The sequence below is a fragment of the Periplaneta americana genome, chromosome 4 (genome assembly GCF_040183065.1).
Source record: "Periplaneta americana isolate PAMFEO1 chromosome 4, P.americana_PAMFEO1_priV1, whole genome shotgun sequence".
Classification (NCBI taxonomy): Eukaryota; Metazoa; Arthropoda; class Insecta; order Blattodea; family Blattidae; genus Periplaneta; species Periplaneta americana.
The window spans coordinates 61158208-61170575 of NC_091120.1; the positions used below are offsets into that span (position 1 = coordinate 61158208).

The 12368-nt window shown below is 35.8% G+C and overlaps 1 protein-coding gene across 1 annotated transcript in view; it reads left to right on the plus strand.

Moving 5' to 3' along the window:
* The window catches only part of LOC138697839 (atrial natriuretic peptide receptor 1-like), a 2249689-nt gene that overhangs the window by 60072 nt on the left and 2177249 nt on the right, over window positions 1–12368 (plus strand). The window lies entirely within an intron of this gene.

The following is a 12368-nucleotide window of genomic DNA, read 5'->3' on the forward strand; positions in this document are numbered from 1 at the left end:
CGCTGGTATATTATCCAGCTAGCCTACGATCGATTCCCCACCCGGTTTAGAGGGAATTTGTGACGTTATATAACGTTTTTAATATTTTTTTTTCGTGATTTTCCCGTTTGCCTCTATTATTCCACCAACAATCCCCATCTTTCCCGCATTTCATCTATAATCTGCAATAGTTAAAAATAGACTGCGGTGAAGGATTGGGCGTGGGTCTCCGGACCCTGAGCCTTATCAAACTACTGGTCTGAGGATTAGACATGACTGTCAGGGTTGAGCTAGGATGGCGCACCTGTGAGTATCGGATTCACGAATACCACTGAGACCACATGTCGGATATTGAGTCATCATATACAGAGTGGAAGTGAAATAACCCTACAGATTTTCAGAGCGAATAGCTCATGTTGAATGTAACAAAAAAGTGTAATACCATATTTGTTGAAAGTTCACAGTTCTGTGAGAAAAAATATTTATATCCAAATGTTTAACACTCTCTTATTCGGTAACTACTGCGAGTAGGATCGTGATTTTCATCCATATTGACAGAAAATCTAATAAAGAATGAATTCTCCCTGGCGTATTTCAATAGCGTGGACGGTTTTCGTGTAAATTTAATTTAAAAATCACTTGTTTCAAGTCACTGAGAGATGCGACCAGCTTGCATCTTTGTAGCCAAAAAGGGAAATGAGAAGTAGTTCACTAAGGCAGGCAGACCTGAGTTGGTTGACCTCTTAAATTTGTTTTATGAGAAGAAAAATCTGTATGTTACCGGCGATGTTGTCAGATTGCTGAAACTTCCAACTCAGTTTTCTAATTAATCGTGCATTTAATCGCAAAATGTAATATAGGTTTTCTATTAATTTAAGTGTACTCTCTCGTCCCTTTCAATCTGCAGGGTTTTTCAGTTCCACTCTGTATACAGGGCGCACAATGGTCTAATTCTAAAGTAAACCTACATGCAAGGATCCTTTCTGGGTCTTTCCTTCATAAAGCCGGGCCAAGCCAATCTAAGAATGAGGACATACATTTCGTGGTTATAGTTACTGAATTAAATACTTAAGTAGTTAAATGGATAACGATGTTTCTTTTTCCGCCATGAAAAAAAAAGCGGGAAATATATTTTCAATTCATCATCTTTATCTTCATCTCCATCTTCATCTACATCTACACCTACACATTTGCTTACGCCTATGTCTACATATTCTTCTTCACCTTCATCTTCATGCACATTATACTGTACATCTTCATCATCCTCATTTGTACCTTAATCTTCACCTTCGTCCTCACCTTCATAAATTATGGCTTAGATATCTGGACTGTTCTATCTCCTTGAAGTTGATTTCGCTATTTCTTTTTTATCTTTTAATTGATCTTTTTCCTTCCCGTGTGTAATTAATTTATAGATTTTTTATTGTGCTTCTATCCGGAATAATTCGTTCTGTTTCTTCCAGTTTAACTGATATTGACAGCCTTTAAAAATTAAATATGCCAAAACATGAAGTTACGCAAGTTCTGCTCTAATGAAGCAAAACATAGTTATCCACCGATAATTACTAAATCAAGTTTCTCCAGTCCGCTAGCGCAAAAGATAAGCCCTAAGTATGTTTTTAATTGATTATTTAACTACGCTGTATCAGCTAATAGGTTATCTATCTTCGATGGTATTGGTGATAGCGAGATGGTATTTGGCGAGATGAGGACGATGATTCAACATTTATTACCTGACAGTTGCTTTACGGTTGGGGAAAACCCAGTAAAAACCCAACCAGGTAATCAGCCCAAGCTGGAATCGAACCCACGCCGGAATGCAACTGCGGATCGGCAGGCAAGCGCCTCAGCCGACTGAGCTATGCCGATGGCTCCTAAGTATGTTAAGGAGCTGAAAATACACGATGAACATTGAGTAGCTAAATACAAGGACATCATTTTATTTTTACTAACATTTTTAATATTAACCTGTCTAAACCTTTAGAGAACCGGAAACACCGCTTGCTCCCCCCTCCAAGACTGGAGTTCGATGATACTGGCGTAAAACACAAATCACTCTACTAGGTATAGAAAGGAAGAAAAGTAGTTCATCCATTTACATAAACTAGGAAATATCGCGATTTTGAGTTTGATAATTTTCATTAGGTTTTTCTTTAATCAAAGTACAGTACTGTATTAAGAATAAGTGTTTTTACTCACGAAGTGAGTTATCTATGCGAACGTATTCATTATGCAGTGTATATTATACTGTCTACAGCACATTAGCGTACAATATAGAGAAAGAAGTTAAATTGAAAAATAATCATAATATGAATATTTAAACACAATTTTGAAAATGGTGGCCGTTCATTTCGATACAGGCTTCAGTTCTTTTGTGCATATTATCGCACTATAGACTATTGCATCTAATTCCAATTGCCAGTTTCGTCCTTCGTACTAGTAACTCATGTTTAAATAATTCTGTACCTACTCTACGTAGTCTACTGTAAATTCAATCTTCACTTCTGTCCGACCCGAAAATATAAAATTACTCAGACATGCTATCTACTGTCCGTCCAAGTGGTTATGCCGCAGGATTGTAGAAAGGGAGGAAATCATGTGACAGTTAATTACTTAACGAGGCCCTTTTATTTAAGAATCGGGATGCGAGGTAGGCAAACGGACAGTACCTGTGCGAAAATATGATTCAATATTGAAAGCTCTTTCGTCACTGGAAAACGCGAACATATTTCTGGAACGTACTATACTCAGTAACTCAGTACTGCTTACTATCTGCGGTCTTGGTTCTGTGTGGAGTTGGAACTTCCTTAGTAGAAGGGGTGGGAGTGAAGTACATTCAAAAACTCAGGTACAATAAAAATAAAATGATGTCCCTGTAGAAGAAGCGGAATAAGACACGCAGCAGCCAGAGTTCAACATTTTAAAAGTCGCTGTGGAAGACATGTAGCCAGAATATACTAGAACAGATGGGCCTACGCCACAAGTGTATAGGACCCAAGAATGGGGAAGAGGAAAGAGGGACGCTAGAGACACGGATGATCGGACGAATTTTGAACTGCGACCGGTATTAAATGATCAAGAAATTCAGAGAGTGCTGTGGAAACGTATCTCAAATGATAGAGCTTCAAACCAGTGAACAACGTATAGAGGTTAACTAAGAACAAAGTGTCAATACAGGGATGTGTATGTGCAATCGTAGGGTACAGAAAGATCTTTTAGATATTGACTTGCCTTTTGAGACTACTTAAGCGATTCTATAATGTGATAAAGGTCATTAGTTATCTCGTGAAAAAAAATGCATTCGTTCCCCGTAGTTCATAGTAAGAACATTATGGTGGGGGTAAATGAGCTAGCTAGCTCCAAGTCGAAGCGTAGCGAGGGAGGGAATCTTCCCATTCCACGTTTTTTTTCCCCTCACGAGCAGGCAGGTTTCACGAGATACCGAATGGCCTGCAGGAGACTTTGCGCGAGCTTTCCTTATATTATGAACAAGGCGTCGCCAATGTTTTTTATTTAAATGATAGAAATTGCATCTGCATTCTTTAAAATAAGATAAGATTTGGCAAATGTCCTTGAGGATGTACTGAAAATTGAAAGAATAATCCGCAAATTCGTGGCAATAGAACACTGTTTCATTAGAGAAAATCTCGATGACATTTTGGACGCGGTGACCTAGAGATCCTCAATCTGATTACACTGGGGTTTTATCTGTTGAGTCACTCGGTGATCATCGTTTACACTTGCAAAAAATAGAAACGACAATTGAAAAATGGATAATTATGATCCGAGGAAATCATAGTGTGTGAGGAAAAGTACTTCAGTCTCGTGTCGTATATTCAGATTGTGTAGAAAACTGAAGAGCTAAATTTAAGCGAAGACACTTTTAAATAAAGTTGTTAATCCCAATATATTTGTTGGCATTGTTACGACAATCACTTGCGACCTTGTTTATTTTTGGTTAACAAACAAGCATGAAATGTTTTAAACATATTTAGGGCTCTTCTTATACCATATACTCGTATATAACAATGAACGCCGATAGCGGTTGAAATTTTAGAGATAAAACTGACTAAAAACTGTAACCAGAACTTAGATTCTTAAACGTTTGTACACTATCATTAAAAAATTAACTACCTAATCGTATTATCTTAACCATATGCACCAGATACTCGTAATTTAACAGACAGCTGTATGCCTCAGGTTACTTCGGTAAATATATTGATGGAATCTGCTTCGCTCCGAAACATTATTTCATATAGAAGTTTTTAACTTAAACTTCAGTCTTGTAACTTTAGACATATTGACGCTGTAAGTTAATCATCTGAATATAAAATTATGTATAATATTGCAAAGATAAACTTTATTTGTTACTTCTTTAAAATATTTTAATTACTGGCCAGATTCTTGTGATATGAAAAAGTAAATTTCAGCAGAGATTTGAGAATACAGTGCAAACATTTTGGAGAGAAAAATCCCTAACTGCGAGTGGAATTACGTATTTGCTAGAAGTTCCGGGATTGATAGAATAGCCGATGTGTAGTCTATTCTAAGCCTGTTTGTCTTAGGGTTATGTTTCTTCTCTGAAGGAACTTAAAAGGAGAAGGTGCGCTTTTAGAATAAATGATCTTGGTATTATTTTAAGAGAAAGTTACACAGCACTCAAAGTTTATCGAGTTATTGACAGCGAGATTGCATTCTGCTGTCTCTCAATTAATGTAATTATTGTCCATAAATTTCTGTCAGACATATCGAAGCGTTAGCTCAGAGAATAGGTATTGGGACTAATAATAATGGAGAGGCTTTCAGTTAGAGAATCATTTTGTCTATCTTTTCCGATTATTTTGCGCTGTTACGTTAAAAATTGAATGCTGAATGGAAGTGATATAACGTGCAGATTGAAGGGAGGATAGAAAACATTAAAATAAATAAAAACCTTCTATAGGTTTTGTAATTGCATGGTTAATTAGAAAATTAAGCTGAAAATCTGCGTAGCTGGGCAACAGCGCGTCGACGGCTCATGTACGAAAACACACCTGCACTCCCTTAATTACTCTAGTATGGTTGCCAGACTTATTAATGATAGAAAATAATAATATGTGTTAATATTTTTATTTAATTTGCAAGAAAACCGTACATTTATTGTAAAACTGCGAAGGGATAAATAATTTCTTATCAATTTGTCTAATTATAACAATAATTATTATTCTACCCCTTCGGGCCGGGAACCCGTTGTGCAGTAATTTCATAACTGCTTTCAAATCTCACAAAATACCTGTGCCTAGCAAAATATGTTTGTGCGAGATCGTGCGTATTTGCTTGTTTTCCGCACAGAACCAATACGCGGTAAGTGTGAAATACCACATTCAGTATTCCCAACGTAACACACATAACAATTTCCCTCTTCTTACCGCTTAAGCGCGACATTCATTTTACTGCTTTAGGCTTTTAACATATTATTTTTAGAGACGTTTAACATAGTAATAATTATAAATTGGAAACTTACCACTGCAATTTCACCTAAATTGCAATGTTAATTATTGTTTTTAAATATTTGCAAAAATTAAGTAAATTCTACTACTCCACGAAACTTATTGCATTCTTGATACAAGTAACATTAAGGAAGCCATGAAAAAATCAACGAGATTCCAGATGCGGATGTTATTACTGCAATATGTTATATAAATAATATTGTTAAAATATTAAAATGAAAAATAAATCATTACATAACCTTACCGTTTGTTTTAAGTTCGCATTTATAGACTGGGGGGAAAAAAAGACAGACGCACTCGTATATCACGGCCTGCTGGAGTATAGATATTTTTGTTTTCTAAAGTTGCCGTCATTAAACAGAAACCAAGATGGAGATTTCATTGCAACTAATTAGGAATTCGTCTTTCAGGTACGTAATAAACGATCTTCGCACAAAATAATGTACGATGCACGAGCGGTATGTTTGTTTTCATGTTCTCGGAAATTAAAAAAGCTCCACTACGTTTCGCTTTTTCAATCTTTCCCTCGAACATGAAAACGTCAACATACCGCTCTTGTAACGTATATTACTATTAGATTAAAAAATATTAGAAAGAATAAATTATTTTACATATCTCGGATACACATTATCTTTTTTTGATGAAGTAGACGTTTCACAGAAAATTTCTAAACACACCAAAACAATGGGAATAATTAACACCATTATGAAACCTTCCCTAGTACAAAGGCATACTCGAATTCGCCTTTACAAGACCTTGGCGAGACCGGTACTTTGTTATGGCAGTGAGGCATGGACATTGAGGAAGAAAGACGAAAGCAGAATAACGGCTAATGAAATGAAATTTATAAGATATACAACGGGATATACGAAATGGGATCACAAACGCAATGAAGATGTAATGGAAGAATTACAACTAGAACCTGTAATTAATCACGTAAAACATTATCAGAACAACTGGATAAATCATCTGCATCACATGCATAGAGATAGAATCCCGAAAGTCATGCTCCACTATCGTCCAAACGGGAAGAGATCTCTTGGTCGTCCAAAGAAGCGCTGGATTGAAAATTCAACTGTGAGAACGTAACAGGCCATTTGGCCTAATACTTGAAGGGAAGAAGAAGAAGAACAAAAATAAGAATTGTATGTCTAGTTGATCTACTTAGCGACTAAATAGTATTACATTTAGGAGAAAAGTTATTATATTTTTTCTGTGAAAAGTATTCACGTCACTAACATATTATAAGTTTTTGTTGTGCTTTTTTTAATTGGTCATTTTTCGATGTTTGAACAGCAGCTATGGTTATATAACGTCTGAGTGAGATAAAGGTAATAATGCCGGCGAAATGAGCCCAGGGTCCAGCGCCGAAAGTTACCCAATTTGCTCTTAATTGGTTAGGGGAAAACCCCGAAAAAACCTCAACCAGGTAACTTTTCCCAGCCAGGATTTGAACCTGGGTCCGCTCGTTCCATGGTCAGGCATACTACTTTTTTCACATCTTCCACCTTTTATTTCCAATAGGTACTTTGCCTGTTGGATATGCTGGTTCTAATGTAGCCTAATAAATATATCTATGTTATCACTCCCTGATGTTTGTCTAAGGTGAAGTGAATGTTCTATAATATAACCAGTGAAGGGAAGCACAAGAAATTTCAGCTGAATAGTGAAGAGAAATCTAATATTAATAATTGCGCTTTGCGGAATGACAATAAAAGTTGATCGAAATTGAAAGATAGATCGCATTCGTCCGGCCCGTTTTGTGTTAAAACGAAAAAGTCAACGACTTATTTTCTTTTAACACAAATAGTGTATTATAATTATGATAATTTAGATTCCTATTGTATTTATTCTCATTCTGTTTCAAGAAAATTAGGCACTTATAAATATAAATGGATGGAAATGTTAAAATTTTATACTGTTTAAAATAAGGTTTGCATGAGTCAAAACTCTTTAATTTAAAGATGGACCGTATAATTATTTTTTGTGCAATAAATATCCTATTAACATTGGTAGAGTTATCCCATAAGAAAACGGCATAACTGAGATATGCATAAGCAAGTGAATAGTCAATTGAAATCAATCAATCAATAACCTACTAAACCAGTGTGAAGACAGTTTTTTCCTTCTCCTGTAAAATTAACATTTTTGACTTGTGCCGCTTTTCCCGAGCACTACAGAATTATACCTGATTTGTTATAGTCGGTATCTGTGGATAATTTAATTCGGAAAAGATTAAAATGAACTAAAAGTATTTGTTGTAAGTATAATGAACTTAGGCCTACTCTTTAAAGAGTAATAAAACTATTGAATTTCTAAAATCATCAGTATAGAAAACACTCTGTAGTTGATATTTGGTTTATTAGTTTTTCTCTGCATTTATCCGGACGAGATGGACGTATATTTGGTAGCATTAATGTTGAATTCGATATTTGAATTGATAAAATTGAATAGACTGTCACGTAAGTGTCATTTACAGTTGCAGAAAAGTATGTTGAAACGGATATAACTGTTTTCTGTAAAAAATTATTCAGTTGACCATGATATTTGTATTAATTTCGAGCGGTAATGAAAATGTATCTAGTCTCATCCATGAGATAAGCAAACGAAGTGTGGGCATTGAGGTAAACTTTACATTGTTGTTAGTTCAGGAGAAGTTACTCCAGTCTAAGTTGTTAGTTAGCTCCTCGTTTTTGCACTCCACTTTGTAAATATATCAGCGAGATGAAGTTATTATTTGCTCTTACTTTTTACTCTACTTCCAGAGTCGAATTAACTTCATTTGCGGGACAGTTGTTGACTACAAACTACTGTATGTCTTTTGCTGTAGCTTCCGGAGCTTCGGACATAGCGTTGGCGATTAAATAATTGCATGTTTAACAAGTTTACAACTAAAAAATTGCTTTAATTTAGCCCCAGTACGCACTTGCTAGTAAATAATTGCCAATAAGTCTTTATCATCGAAATTTATTTGGTGGAAACTACGTGTTTTATAGATATTTTGAGAGAGAAAAAAATGGAAATTGTTTCCTATTAAAAAACAAATCCTATAGTTTTCGTCAGCGAAATAGTGAATAAAGAGTTGCTCTGGGTATATTAAAATGTAAATAAATTCATGAAATCCATGTGGGTTTGTGCCATTATTTAGCAAAGAAGAAAATAATAATAATAATAATAATAATAATAATAATAATAATAATGTTTTATTTTCGCTGGCAGAGTTAAGGCCATAAGGCCTTCTCTTCCTCTCAACCAGCCTTAATCAATACAATACATATTTAAATTACAAATATTTACACTACACTTAAAAGGTTCTCCAGCTATTTCTTCAGTTAAGTTTTAAAGACTAGTAGACTACATATTTATTTAAATTTAGATAAACCTATAAGGTAAAGTAGTAACTTAATTTATGAGCTAATTTAATTCAATCAATTATAGTTAATTTAAGATTTGAGATAGCTAGTAAAATGATGAAAATTAATTTAATATAAGCTTACTAGGACTATGTTACAGGGGGAAAAATATATAAATCTAAAATATATTTATATAATGAGAATATTAATGTAATTGCCATTAGAGGTTTTGTAAATCTATTTAGAGAAATTAATGATAATAATAAGAATGGACAGATGTTAGTTTCATTATAAGTAACAAATATTAATCAGCAATTAATCTGTTAAGTAAGAATTTATGTAATTTTGACCTAAATGAAGTTATTGTCCAACAACCCCTTACTTCACTCGGAAGCGAGTTCCAATTTCTAGCAACTGAAACTGTATAGGATGAAGAATATAAAGATGTCTTGTGGTAGGGTATAATGAGTAAATTTTTATGATGAGATCTTGTACTTACCTGATGATATGCAGATAAATTTTGAAAATGAGAAGCCAAATAGATTGGGGTAGCGGTGCGCAGAATTTTAAATAAGAGAACAAGAGAATGCAGGGCTCGTCGATCGCTTAGCCTTAGCCAAGACAGAGTTTGGAAAGACGGGGAAACATGATCATACTTACGAACATTGCAAATATAACGGACGCACGCATTATGCACACGTTGTAGCCTGCTGCTCAAATTTGCATTTAGGTTACTTAATATAATATCGCAGTAGTCGAAGTGTGGCATCACGAGTGTTTGTACAAGGATTAATTTTAATTTATCGGGAAGAAAGTGCTTCAGTCGCTTTAATGAGTGAATAATAGAAAATATTTTTTTGGAAGTGTGATTCACTTGTTCATTCCATTCCAGGTGACAATCCATATAAATGCCAAGGTTCTTCACAGTCGAGCTGTATGGAATAGTAGTATTATTTACAATTATCGGTGGCAAATTTTGTTTGTCACACTTCGAAAATAGAAATGGAAGGAATGACTTTGGTCTGTTTGATAGTGAGTAGCAAAATTTAAAATCGATGAACACACTAAAGGAAGACGAAAAGAAGTTCGTATATTTTAGAACTGTTACACATAGCTTCATAGCCACCGGCGTAGCTCAGTCGCCTGAGGCGTTAGCCTGCCGATCAGGAGATGCATTCGGGCGTGGGTTCGATTTCCGCTTGGGCTGATTATTATCTGGTCGGGGTTTTTACGAAGTTTTCCTCAACCGTACGGCAAATGTCGGGTGATCTATTGCGAATCCTCTCCCTTATCTCGCCAAATACCGTTTCGCTATCACCAATTCCATCGACATTAAATAACCGACTAGTTGATACAGAGTCGTTAAATAACCGTTCCATTACTCTTTCATCGTATGATGACGCAGGATATCTGCATGGAAATATCATATGTACTTCGGTACATTAAAATAATATATATGATATGCGTAAATCACTTCGTGATTTAAGACGGCGCTTATTCCGTCGGATCCCAGCCAACTAGTCACTCATATCGAGTGCACCTCAGCACATGTGTGGACTTCGGTCCTGCGTTCATAGACATCTATGACGTAGTGCAGAGGGCGGCCACTAGAGGGAACCCAAGAGTTGGAGCTTAATCTGAGACGATTCTAACCGGCGTCGGGGTTGTATCCGATGTGGCTTAGTGGATAAAGCATCAGCACGTAGAGCTGAAAACCCGGGTTCAAATCCCGGCGCCGGAGAGAATTTTTCTCCGTTACATTACTCTTTCATCGTAAAAGAAATAGGCCTATAGCTTTGACTCTTGGATAAACACCGTCAATTCATTGCACCATGGTACGCAGGTTGTTTGCCTGCCGCTTAGTTAACAAAGATGGGAATGAGTCAGTCCGTAGAGCAGCGTTGTCAGACAGAGACTAAACGGAGCGGAGGGCTCCACTATGAGTCGTTGCGTGCTCCGGTGTTTCCACAGACATAAGCAAGTTCACGCTCCGACTGCACTCCCTAGCTCCACAACCCGTTTTGGAGCTTACAACTCTGACACTACTGCCGTACAGTAAACAGAGAGCAGTGGCGTGCTAGGAATACGGGAGGGATCCACAACTAAGTGTGTAGTTGATGACAAATTAAAGAAATACATTTTCTGCACTCAAATAGGCTATATACTTTCAACAAAGACTAATTCTATACATACTGTACTTTCTAACCTTCGAGATGTTGAACATCATAATTATGCATTAGAGTAACCAGCATGGAGCTAGGTTATAATGCACAAATTCAACCTGTACCCTTGAAATTCGTCAATATTAACGTAGGCCTATATTCAATCGTTCAACTATACTGTAAGATTTGGGACCTAATAATAATAATAATAATAATAATAATAATAATAATAATAATAATAATAAAACACTGCTCCTTAATTTGAAGAAAGTTAGGCTAAACAATTTCTGAGTACACTGTTTATAGTTTCACTTTATGCATTTGGGATTATGTTTGCGCTGTTTTATTCTGAATAAATCTCTCAACATTTCCTATGATGTTCTGTGACATTTATAATTAATGTGTTTATATCGTTTTTTTCCTTCACTCTGTATTGTAATTCATGGTCAATTAGAAATGTTGTATGGTCTGATATTCTGATGATGATTATGATGATGATGATGATGTTGTTGATTAATAATAATAATAATAATAATAATAATAATAATAATAATAATAATGAAATAATTGTAATAATAATTATAATAATATTTTTATTTTAGTAGGTTATTTTACGACGTTTTATCAACATCTTAGGTTCTTTAGCGTCTGAATGAGATGGTGACAATGCCGGTGAAATGAGTCTGGGGTCCAACACCGAAAGTTACCCAGCATTTGCTCATATTGGGTTGAGGGAAAACCCCGTGCCACCTGGTTTCGCGGCCAGACGCGTTAACCATTACTCCACAGGTGTGGACAATAATAATTGTTACTAAGTAAAACTCGGGTTTTTAGCTCTACGTGCTGACACTTTATTCACTAAGCCTAGTACTTCTAGTTCCGATGCCGGAGCTAAAAACCCGGGTTCGAGTCCCGGTGCCGGAGAGAATTTTTCTCCGTTCTACCCATTCTTCATCATATGGTAATGCAGAATTCCTGGACGGAAATACTGTATCATATTATGTACTTCGGTACATCATAGTACTGTAATATGATAATCACTTTGTGATTCAAGACGGGGCCTGGTCCCGTCGGACCCCGGCCACTTAGTCATTCGTAATGAGTGCACCCCTGTATACATTGTTGTACATTGTGTCACTGTTAATTTTTTTTTACCTTGGGGATTTAATTGAAGTGAATTTATTATGGCTGGCAGAGTAACTATCTCATACCCCCATGTTTTAAATTGCTACCAGTGCACTTCATTAGAACCAGGTACCCAGCTTCGAAGCCGTTAGCCCTGTGAACTTACAGTATAATTATTTTCCCCTATTATCATAGTACAAGGCTGTTATCTAAGAAATTAGCAGGTTCTTTGTGATAGTAGAAGAGAAAGAGTGGGGGAA